Genomic DNA, 12,799 nt, shown 5'->3' on the forward strand with positions numbered 1-12,799 from the left:
CTGGACAGACTGCCTAGCCTCCCAGTAACAAATGAGGATAAGGATAGTACCTATCCTCATGTGGGTTAAATACACATGTATAGAATGCTTTGAACAGTGTCTCATACATAGTAAACACACGGTGAGTGTTAGGTGCTCTTACTTTCACATGGATAATGCTATATATGCATTGTTATAAGCTGACTATGTCCTCCTCAAATTCCCATGTTGAAGCCCTAACCTGCAATACTTCAGAACATGACTGTATTTAGAGACGGGGCCTTTAAAGAGGTAGTTAAGGTAAAATGGAATTGTTACAGTGAGCTGTAATCCAACAGGACTGGTGTCTACATAAAAAGAGGAGATGAGGACACAGATAACACACACAGAAGGACAACCATATGAAGGCACAGCAAGAAGGCAGCTGTCTTAGCTTGCTCAGGCTGCTATAACAAAATATCATAAACTGGGTGACTTAAAAAAACACACAATTATTTCTCACAGTTTGGAGGCCAGAAAGTCTAAGACCATGGTGCTGGCAGATTCAGTGTCTGCTAAGGACCCATTTCCTCAAAGGCGGTGCCTTCTTGCCCTGTCTTCACATAGTGAAAAGCGTGAGGGGTTGCTCTGGGCCTCTCTTACAAGGGAACAAATCTCATTCATGAGGGCTTTGACTTCATGACATAATCACCTCCCAAAGGCCCCATTTCCTAATATCATCACCTTGAGGTTAGGATTTCAACATACACATTTGTGGGGACATAAATACACAGATCATAGCAGCAGTCATCTGCAAGTCAAGTCATCTGCAAGAGAGACCTCGGAAGAAACCAAACCTGTCAACACCTTTAACTTGGACTTCTTGCCCCCAGAATTATAAGAAAATAATTTTCTTCAGCTTAAGTCACTCAGTCTGTGGTACTTTGTTATGATACCTCTAGCAAATACATGCATCAACATTAAATATGGACAGAAAATAATAAATATGATGAGAAACTACTGATTTGTCATTACATTTTCTCTTTTTTTTGAGATGGAGATTCATTCTGTCGCCCAGGATGGAGTGCAGTGGCACAATCTCGGCTCACTGCAACTTCTGCCTCCTGGGTTCAAGCAATTCTCTGCCTCAGCCTTCCAAGCAGCTGGGATTATGGTCACATGCCACCACACCCAGCTAATTTTTGTATTTTTAGTACAGACAGGGTTTCACCATCTTGGCCAGGCTGGTCTTGAACTCCTGACCTCATGATCTGCCTACCTTGGCCTCCCAAAGTGCTGGGATTACAGGTGTGAGCCATTGTGCCCAGCCTTGTCATTACATTTTCTAATAGCATTAAACTGGTAGGATATCTCTTAATAGATTTTAAACTTTGTGAGACTAAAATCACAGTAGCTAAGAGCACTGTGCCGTACAGTAGTTTGGCTCTACTACTTCCTGATTATGTAACTTTAGGCAAGTCAAGCCTAAGAGATATATATATATAAAGGTTGTATAAGCTCCAGTGCTTCATGTGTGTATTAGGACTAAATGAGATGTGGAGCACAATTCCTGGCACGTAGTAAGCATTCAGTTAATAAAACTCTGTCTATCTGTCTAGCTATCTATCTAAATGTCTTCTGAGAAGCGTAGGGGCAATGGAGTAACATTTTCTCAGCACCCAACATTTTCTTCTTTCGTTTTTAAACCAGATAAGGAAACTGAGGCCCATAGAAACTGAGTGATTTTGCTAAGGTTATACAGAGAGCATGGTGGAGCTGGGACTCACAAGTGGGTGACTCTAAGACTCACTCGCTTTCTACTATACCACATTACCTTTCTCATTAATTCTCTAAAATCTATGGGTTCTAGTATGCTGTTCACAGTATGCTCACACAATACCTGCTTCCTTGTACATACATCTATTTTGTGGGTGAGGGATGATAGAGGCCAGAACATTAGAAAATTAAATATCATTTTCATAGCATTTTCAAAGGGTCTTCCCATATACGAAAGAAAAACAAAAAGAAAAAAATAAAGCTCAAACGTTACACAGAGGAAATTCTTGCTTTGGTAATTCTACAGAAATTGTGACAACTATGGTTTAATGACCTCGTAAGAATGTGGCATAAGTGATTTATATTCACACTGCAGTGTCCTGATTTGAACTAACGGATTAAAGTTTCTAAAGGATAACTTGTGCAGCTATTAAACCAAACTTAACGTCTAATGTTAGCACAAAACTTACTCCTGAAGTACTTAATCCTAGTTAAATAAGCAAAGCATGTTCTTAATTGCTGGATAATGCCTATTTCATTTTGTAACTTTTCCACACCCCAAGTAAGCAATCACAGAACAGCTACCTATGGGGTTATTTTAAGATCTCCCAACAAGACATTTTTCCAACTAATTTCTTTAACAAAGCAAACAAATAAATAAAACATTAAAGTAGTAATTTCTTGAATCATCTGATCTTTATTAAATTACCTCCCAGAAAGTGTATAATTCCTTCATGTAAGCTGTTAACTCACATATTATTTTATTTTTGTTAAAAACAGAGTGGCTTAAAGAGGATGATACCATGCAATACCAGTTTTTAAATGTCTCAATGAGGATGGCCACGTACACATTTCTACCACTTCAATTAAAAATGGAAGACTTAGCTGGGCGTGGTGGCTCACGTCTGTAATCCTAGCACTTTGGGAGGCTGAGGTGGGTGGATCACCTAAGGTCAGGAGTTCAAAAACCAGCCTGGCCATCATGGTGAAACCCCATCTTAAAAAACACAATACAACGAAACAAAAACAGAACACCAAAGCTGAATGATAAGAAAGTATTTTCTAAGTAGAGTTAAGCTGGTTGGTCTAGCCAACAGCCTTTGGGAGGCATAGTGTCACCCTCCAGCACAGAGGGCAGATTCATTTCCTGACCAGAAAAATAAAAAGAATGGCTTCTTCCAAGGCAAAGTGTGGCAGACTTACTAGCAGTTACCTTATAAGATTAGAGGTTTCCTAAGCTTGGGGCTCTTCAGATGTGACACAGACCAATTGTATGTGTAGCATTACCTGGACCCACTCTGCAGTATCCCCATTGTCTTGGTTTGGAGAACAAGGAAAACCAAGAGAACTTAAAGCCCATGCTATTTGCTGTACTGTGAATAATAAGGTTGTCTGTTTCTGACCTAGACGTCTCTTGTCTTCTTCTAGCATCTGTGAAACAGGTGGCAAGCTCATTTACTGGCTTCGAAGTAGGGTAAAATCTCAGACCCTGAATAGTCTCTCACTCAACAGAGGAGTATTTAATAACAAAAGTAGGGCTAAAGTAGCCCTAAATAATTCTTTAGAACAGTGATTGGTGTCTCCAGCCCACAGGCCAAATCCAGCCCACAGCCTGGTTTTGTATGGTTCACAAGCAAAAAAAGTTTTTTACATTTTTAAGGTGTTGTTAAAAAAAAAAAAAGACAAATATGCAAAAGAAACTGTAGAACCTAAAATACTATCCTGCTCTTTAAATAAAAACTTTATTGTTTTCTGCTTAGAACCATCTTAAGAAAGCATAGAAACAAGCTTGAAAGGATCAAATTGACCTTAAACTACCTGCTGGAACCAAATGTTCTTGGAAAAAAGATAAAATACAGACACACAACTACATGGTAATCACAATGTCCAGCACCAATGAAAAATTATTAGACATAAAAAGTAGCAAGGAAACATACCCCATAACTAGGATAAAATCAGTCAGTAGAAACAGACTCAGAATTGACAAAGATGATGAAATAGAAAAAGCCTTAAAATAGCTAGCATAAATATGTTCAAGATGTAATGGAAAACATGAAAAGACAGTGGTCTTTCTTGGTGAATGTTTCATGTGCATTGGAAAAAAAATGTGTATCTAGTAGTTGTCAGAGTGTCAGTTACCACTGAGCAAGTCTCAAAAAATGTAAAAGAATTAGAATTATAAAAACATGGGTTCTGACTATAAAATAAAATAAGAAATCAATAGAAAATATACCTGCAAAATTCCCAGATATTTGGAAATTAAGCAACTTAAAAGAAATAACTCAAGAAATTGCAAGGAAAATTATAGAAAAATATTTTGAATTGAATGATAATAAAAGGCAACATATCAAAATGTGTGTAATGCAGTTACAACGGCACTTGGAGGGAATTTATAGCAGATCATCTCTAAATAGGGACCATAAAAAGAATAACTATAAATATCTGAATGTCTACACTGAATTAAAGTAATTTTTAACAGCAACCTACTGAATGTATAAAAGTTCAAAAAGTATTAAAATTCATACTTTTCTCATAGTATACTTCTTTTAAAGTACAGTTAACCCTTGAACAATGGGGGGGGTCCCCCAACCATGCAGCTAAAAATCTGCATATAACTTTTGACTCTCCTGAAACTTAACTATTAATAGTCTACCACTGACCTGAAGCCTTACCCATAACATAAACAGTCCATTAACACATATTTTGTATTTTGCAAAAAGTATAAAGTTTTCATGCCTGCTGCTGGCATCGCTGCAGCAATGGCTTCACAAATTCCCTTCTTTTATTTAAGAGACAGGGTCTTGCTCTGTTGTCCAGGCTGGAGTGCAGTGGTACAATCACAGTTCACTGCAGCACAGCCTCCTGACTAGTTGGACCTACAAGTATAAGTGCACACCACCATGCCTGGCTTTTTTTTTTTTTAACATGAGACTTCATTTTTCTTTTTTCTTTTTTTCCATAGAGACAAAAGTTTTGCTATGTTGCTCAGGCTGGTCTTGAACTTCTGGACTCAAGTGATCCTCCCACCTCAGCCTTCCAAAGCATGAGATTACAGTTGTGAGACACTGTGACCTCTTTTTCTTTCTTTTTTTTTTTTCTTTACAGTGGTCTTTAGGCTGAATTCAGTTATCTAGAAATGGCAGGCAATTGCAGCTGCAGACCTCAATCTATGGTACATATTAAGGAATTCAACCTTTTCTGGTAATGTCTTGACTGTTCTCTGCTTATTGGGAGCACTTCTAGCATCACTAGTGGCACTTCATATGGGCCCCATGGTTCCATACATCCAAGGTTTATAGCATTGAACTAAACACGATAAAAAAATACTTGAGAACCCCTAGAGATCACTTTTTACTGCGATACACAATTTACTGGAGGCAAACTATTCACTCAAAGATGATTGATTAGCATCATATAGAGTTTTAAGTGGTTATTCCCAACACTTAAGCTCACTGCAACAGCAACAGGAGGTTGCTACAAAACTATTACAGTAGTACAGTTACTTTTATGCAGTTATGACTTAATACTGTATCTTTCTTTGTTTACATTTCTTTTGACTATGAATATTCCATAGTATGGTCTGTGTGTAAGGTTTGATAAATTTTAAGTTTTATAGTGGACTTGTGTATATTTTATGGTAGTAAACTATAAAATAAACTAGTATGTACATATATTTCATGCATTCATAACACACTTTTTTCTTAATTTCTTCAGTATTTCTAGGTTACATGGTTCACTTTCAATTTTTTCAAATTGTCAAAAATCTCCAATGAATTTTCCAACATATTTACTGAAAAAAAAAATCTGTGGGCTGGGCATCGTGGTACACATGTGTAAATCCCAGCACTTTGGGAGGCGAGGCAGAAGGATTGCTTGAGGTCAGGAGTTTTGAGACCAGTTTAGGCAACATAACGAGACACCATTTCTACAAAAGAAAAAAGAAAAAATTAGCTGGGTATGGTGGCGTGAACCTGCAGTCCCAGCTACTCAGGAGGCTGAGGCAGGAGGATCCTGTGAGCTGCAGAAGAGCTCCAGGAGATTGAGGCTGCAGAGAGCTATGATGGTGCCACTGTACTCCAGCCTGGGTAACAGAGGGAGACCTTGTCTCTAAAAAAAGGAATTGTGTGTAAGTGAACCCATATAGTTCAAACATGTGTTGTTCAAGGGTCAATTGCATATAAAAGGGAGAGTCCCACAATTCCTGGAAAGAGGAATGCCCATAGTGACTCAACTGAAGCTAAAACTGTATTTAAATTATTTTTATAAAACAGAATTGAGTCCAGTGTGGTGGCTCATGGCTGCAATCCCAGCAGTTTGGGAGGCTGAGGGAGGTGGATCACTTGAGGCTAGGAGTTTGAGACCAGCCTGGCCAACATGGGGAGAACCTGTCTCTATCCAAAATACAAAAATTAGCCAGGAGTGGTGGTGCATGCCTATAGTCTCAGCTACTTGGGAGGCTGAGGCAGGAGCATCACTAGAACCTGGGGATGGAGGCTGCAGTGAGCCGAGATCACACCACTGCACTCCAGCCTGGGTGACAGAGTGAGACACTGTCTCAAAACAAAACAAAACAAACAAAAACAGAATTAGTGAAACAGATTAAAAAAAAAATTCAGTCTGCATGACTGACACTCCCAGGTCATTTTCCAGTTATACTCTTATAGATTCATTCTTTCATCAAATATTTACTAAGTACCTACTATGTTCTAGGAATATACCAGTCATATGGGAGGGGAGTAAAAAGGAAGAAAAATCCCAACCACTCAAGCACCTTACCAGGAGTAGGATTGAGGGAGGGTGACAGACTGTAAACAACAATTAACAAGTAAAAATATATAGTATTTCACAACATGGAGGTAAGTGTAACTGAGAAAAATAGAGTAGGGGAGGTGGGGGCAGTTATACTTCTAAAGAGTGAGCAGGAAAGGCCTCATTGACAATATGAAAGAAGAAAGATCAAAAAGGGTAAGGGAACAAGCTGGACGAAAATCTGGGGCAATCAGTTGGGGTTCTAGGAAACTAGAAAATCTGGGGCTAGGTGGAAGTTCTAGACAGGGTGTTCTAGGAAAAATAATATCAGTGTGGCTGGTGCAGAAAGAGCTGAGGGAGAGGAGTAGGATATTAGATTAGAGAAGTAAGAAGAGGTAGAGGGCAGGGAAGACAAAGTAGGGTTTTTTGTTTGTTTGTTTGTTTGTTTCTTTAGAGATTTTAACTTTTACACTTAGTGAATGAGAAGGCTCTGGAGGGTTTTGAGCAAGAGTGGATTTTAATGGAATCATTCTGGCTATTGTGATGAAAATAGAGTGAAAGAGAACAGAGGCTAAAAGGAGACAAGGTAGGCGGCTACTGCAGGAACCCGGGAGTGGACTGATTATTGCTTCCACCAAGTTGGTTGTGGGAACGATCTAATAGAAGGTAGGAGAGATGCCACAGGGGAGAGGAGAAAGTTGCTGAATCACTCTCTTTGAGTAGGGGAAGGAATGGGATCTAGTGCACAAGTTGCAAGGATACAGCTAGGAACATTTCATTAATAATATGGAAGGCAGAGAATACAAGGCTCAGTTACAAGTAGGTGACTCTGTATGGTGGTGGTGGGGGAGGTGGTCTGTGAAGTCCTTCTCTGATTACTCCTATTTCTCAGGAAAATAGTAAGCAAAACTGAAAAGGAAGACAGGAGAAAAAGTACTGGTGGCTTGAGGATGAGAAGGTATGAAACAGTGGATTAGGAAAGAAGGAGAACAGTTTGATATAGTTGGTATTTTCAACCCAAGGCACTGTTGAAACAATTTTCTAATATTTTGTTCCTAAATTTAGGTACACAAAGAAAGCATCATCTTGATGCAAGTAATTATCAATGTCTATCCATCTTTATTATGCATATGCTACTCCAGAGAGCGAGCAAATTCTGCCCTCTAGTAAAGATAGATGTATCTCAAAAATGTTTAGCTAAATGTGAATGGAATATTGGCAGGTGTGTAGCTTTCTTGCATATTTGCAGAGCTGCAAACAAGTTGTTTTGAATTCTTTTCTCATTACAGGACTACCTTCACAAAAGAATATGTGCATTACAAATTTAAATGCACTTATGTGTATTTCCCATTTACCCTAAGATTACTGCTGAAGAAAAAATTTTAAGGAGTAAATTAATGTCATAGAGGAAAAAATGCTTATTGTTAGAGGCTGGCATATTAGAAATGTTTTCAAAAATGCCATGAAGCATCCTAATGATCACCTCATACAGAAAGCTTAGAAAAGATTTTTTTTTTTTTTCATAGCCTGCAGGTATCATCTAATAAAATCATCTCAAATAAATAAGGGTATAAGTTATATCATAAATGTGCTATACATGAAAATTACAAATCTATAAAACCTCTGATGAAGTGACAGGGAGACTAATTAACATTTTATGTTTTTTCTATTGATGTAACTCAGGAAAATAGAAAAATAATCTTGGTGTTTTACAAGACATGCATAGTGTGTCTTCTAAACTGTCTTATCTTCTAAAACTTTGCATTTGAGAAACAGGAATTTGAGAAACAAAATTACATTGGACTTCTTACGGGTGCGTGTGTGTGTGTGTGTATGCGTGTGTGTATTTTCCACCCTAGGAAAAGATATATATATATTTCCCCAGAATCCAAACCTTTTACAAATATCTCATCATACAAAATCCCCTTGTTATGGAATCTAGGCAGGAATTTCCTGCACCTCCCAACATGCTGATTCAAGGACAGGTATCTTTACAAGTAACACATTTTAAACAATAAGGTAATGATTTTTCCATGTGGTGTGTGTGTGTGTGTGTGTGTGTGTGTGTGTGTGTTATGGTAGATTATTATTTAAGAAAATTAGGCCACTTCACACAAGTAATTACTGTTCATATATGGGAATGAGATGCCAAAATATAATCACTGAGAATATTCAAAATCAACCAAAGACTCAATATCCTTTTTTTTTTTTTTTAATGAATGAAGCAAAATTAACCAAATGAAGTCATTGGTTCCTAGGAAACATTCAAGGGTTTTAAAATGCTGTTCTGGTTCCACTTAAGGACAGAAAAAAGTGTAACAATTCTTAGGCACAACCGTTCATTCTGCTTAGTTCAAGTTTTGGTTTTGAATGGCTGTAGGCAGTTTTCACTCTTAGACAAAGTCCATGATGCCTTTCTCAGTAGGTTTGACTGTTTTCAAATCTAGATAATTTTTAAAATATTGGCTGAGAGTAGATAATACAAATGTTCAAATTAGGGCCAAAAGTCTGTACATGTAATCAGTGAGGCTTGTGTTCTGAAGAAATTTCCCTACAAGTTGAGAACACATACCAGGCTGGGCACGGTGGCTCACGCCTATAATCCCAGGACTTTGGGAGGCTGAGGCGGGCAGATCACTTGAGGCCAGAAGTTCGAGACCAATCTGGCCAACATGGGAAAACCCTGTCTCTACTAAAAATACAAAAATTAGCCAGGTGCGGTGGCTCGCCTGTAATCCCAGCTACTTGGGAAGCTGAGGCAGGAGAATCACTTGAACCCGGGAGGTGGATTGCAGTGAGCTAAGATGGCGCTATTTTACTCCAGTCTGAATCTCTTTACTAATATATTACAATGAATGAAACATTACGACTGGAACCCAGATTTTAACTAAAAAAATAATCAAAGAGCTATTCATATTTTCAGCCCATTCTACCTCAAAGTAATAAGAATTTTCATAATCACATTCTTTATTATTTGTCCTAAATTTGTCTTTTCATTCTTTCACAGAAGGGAAATGTAACTCAAGAACAAATTTCTGTCATAATGCCTCTGGTATAAGATATTCCTGATGAATAAGTCTTTTAAAATAATAGCTAAAATAAGCTTTTTGTTTTATTCATGCTTTTAATCATCTCAGCCATTCTTGTCCCTCATTTGCACATATAATTGAAGGTTGACTATGCTACTGCTACACTCCAAATTTCATTCTGGTACCATCTGTACCATCAACCCTGTTCAAACTTTCAAAGTGTCTCAGGTCTAAATTTCTTTGCTTTCTGATAATGGAGGGCATATCTATTTAATGTGGGAAAAGATAGGGAAGAGCATGTTTTATGTTGATTTTTAAATAAATAATTAATCCTAAAGTCTTTTTTGTACCATTAATTTAAACAGAAACTATAAAGCCTGGGGAAACTTAAAGTTCTGTTGATTGGACCTTCTCTGATTCTTCCTAAAAAAAATTTAGTCTGGCTGAGGATGGTGGCTCATGCCTGTAATCCCAGAATTTTGGGAAGCCAAGGTATGGGGGATTACTTGAGGTCAGGAAGTCAAGATCAGCCTGGCCAACATGGTGAAACCCTGTCTCTACTAAAAATACAAAAATTAGCCAGGCAAGGTGATGGGTGCCTGTAATCCCAGCTATTTGGGAGGGTAGGGCAGGATGATCGCTTGAATCCAGGAAGTGAAGGTTGCAGTGAGCCAAGATTGTGTCACTGCACTCCAGCCTGGGCAACAAAGCGAGACTCTGTCTCAAAAAAAAAAAAAAAAAATGGAGCCCATATTTGCCTCTGCCTCTGTGTTTGAGAGCACTCCTGTCAGCATGCCTTATGAGAGCTGTTACAGTCTTACACAATCCTTCTTAGCTTCTCCAGGGTAGGCATCTCACCTTACTCACCTATCATAGATGTAAGTATTCAGTACTTATCTAGAATGCATTAAGTATCAAATCTTTGCCAGATTGATAAATAATTCTGTAAGACAAGGGATTTGAACTTGATAACATCAAAGTTCCTTTCCAGATCAAAATTCTGTTATTTCTCTTAACTTCCACCTATAGATTTTGAGAATTCCTAAATGTTCATATTAATACACAGAAGTTGTCAATTTGGTCTTTAATGGAGTGCTAATCCTTTTCCTGCATTATGTTGGTGATTTAAGACCCACTGTGAAGTTCATACAAGTAAAATCCTGTTAACAGTTATTTTAGACCAGTGCTGTCCAATAGCAATATAATACAAGCCAAAAATACAAACCACAAGTTTAAAATTTTCTAGTAACTACATTAAAATAGTAAAAAAACAAACCAGGTAAAATTAATTTTAATATTCTAACACAATGTGTCCAAAAATAGTTGCAATATATAATCAATATAAAATAATGATTAATATATTTTATTATTTTATAAAAATTGCCTTCAAAATCCAATGTGTATTTACACTTATAGAATATCTCAATTTCGACAAGCCACATTTCAAGTGCTTAACTGGCTTATGTGACTAGTTAGTGGCTGCTGTATTGAGGGCACAGTTTTAGGGCCTCGATATTCAAAGTGTGGTCCATGGAACAGCAGCACTGGAATCAAGAGGAAGTTTGTTAGAAATGCAAATACTTGGAATCAAATCTGCATTACAACAAGCACTCCAGGTGATCTGTATAAGCATCATGTTTGAAAAGCACTAATCTAGGAGTATTCAAATTCTTTTTCCAGTGAAACTTTGTTTTGAATATTTTTATAACATCTACATTTCTAATATATATAAGCTTTTAATATGTATATGCTTGCTGGGTCCCTCACCCCTGTTTTTTAAGATACAAAACTTTTTTTGGTTACAGAAGCAGAACTTGTTTATACTACACAAATATTAGAAAATGCAAATAAGCAAAAATAAAATAGGCTAGGTGGGGTGGCTCATGCCTGTAATCCCAGCACTTTGGGCAGCTGAGCTGGGTGGATTGCTTGAGCTCATGAGTTCAAGACCAGACTGGGCAACATGGCAAAACCCTGTCTCTACAAAAAATTTGCCAGGCATGATGATATGAGCCTTGTAGTCCCAACTACTCAGAAAGCTGATGTGGGAGGATTGCTTGAGCTTAGGAGGTCAAGGCTGCAGTGAGCTGAGATTGCATCACTGTACTCCAGCCTGGGCAACAGTGAGACACTGTCTCAAAAAAAAAAAAAAAAAAAAGAAAAGTCACTTATAGCTCCACCAGCCAAAGATAACTATTATTGACATTTTTGGTATTTAACATCCTTCTATTCTCTAAAATGTTGTTTATTTCTTAATTATACAATACAGAAATATATTCTTATAAATAATTCAAACAGCAACCCATAAACTAAGGTCTCCTTAAATCACTTCCCTAAATTTAGCCCCCTCTTAGAGATAATTGCCATTATAAGTTTGAAGTATATTCTTTCACATCTTGTTCTAGGCATTTAACTACATTTATATAACCCAGAGATACACAGGAACACATTTATATGGATGACATTTGTTTTTCCACTTACATATATATCAGGTACATTTATTCAAGATCAATTGTTTAAAAACTTTAGTTTACTTTTTAAAAAAGCATATTGAGTATATACAGTATATTGTATATTGAGTACGAACAGTAAAATTAACCTTTTTAAGCATCTAGTCCCATGAGTTCTGGTGAATGCATACAATCATGTAACCATAATGATCAAGATATAGAACAGGTCCATCACCCTCAAAATACCTGTGCCTGATTGTAGTTTAGAGGCACTTGCTCCTTCCCCAGCAATCACTGAACTATTTTCTATCCCTACAGTTTTGTCTTTTCTACAATGCTACAAAAATGGAATAATACATTTGCCTTTTGAGCCTGGCTTCATTTAACTCAACCTGATGCCCCTGCAATTCATTCATGTTTTCTGCATATATTGGTAGTTTGGTCCTTTTTTTGCTCAGTGGTATTCTATTCTATCAATGTACATTATATGAATGTTTATTGATCTGTTTACCAGTTGATGAACAATAGGGTTTCCAGTTTTTGGTAATTACAAATAAAGTTGCTATAAACATTGATTTTCAGTTTTTTTTTTTTTTTTTTTTTTTTTTTTTTGAGACAGAGTTTCGCTCTTGTTACCCAGGCTGGAGTGCAATGGTTCGATCTTGGCTCACCACAACCTCCGCCTCCTGGGTTCAGGCAATTCTCCTGCCTCAGCCTCCTGAGTAGCTGGGATTACAGGCACGCGCCACGGTGCCCAGCTAATTTTTTTTTGTATTTTTAGTAGAGACAGGGTTTCACCATGTTGACCAGGATGGTCTGGATCTCTTGACCTCGTGA

Source organism: Aotus nancymaae, unplaced genomic scaffold (genome assembly GCF_030222135.1).
Source record: "Aotus nancymaae isolate 86718 unplaced genomic scaffold, 86718_ANA_hifiasm-v0.15.2.pri h1tg000040l, whole genome shotgun sequence".
In the NCBI taxonomy this organism is placed as follows: Eukaryota; Metazoa; Chordata; class Mammalia; order Primates; family Aotidae; genus Aotus; species Aotus nancymaae.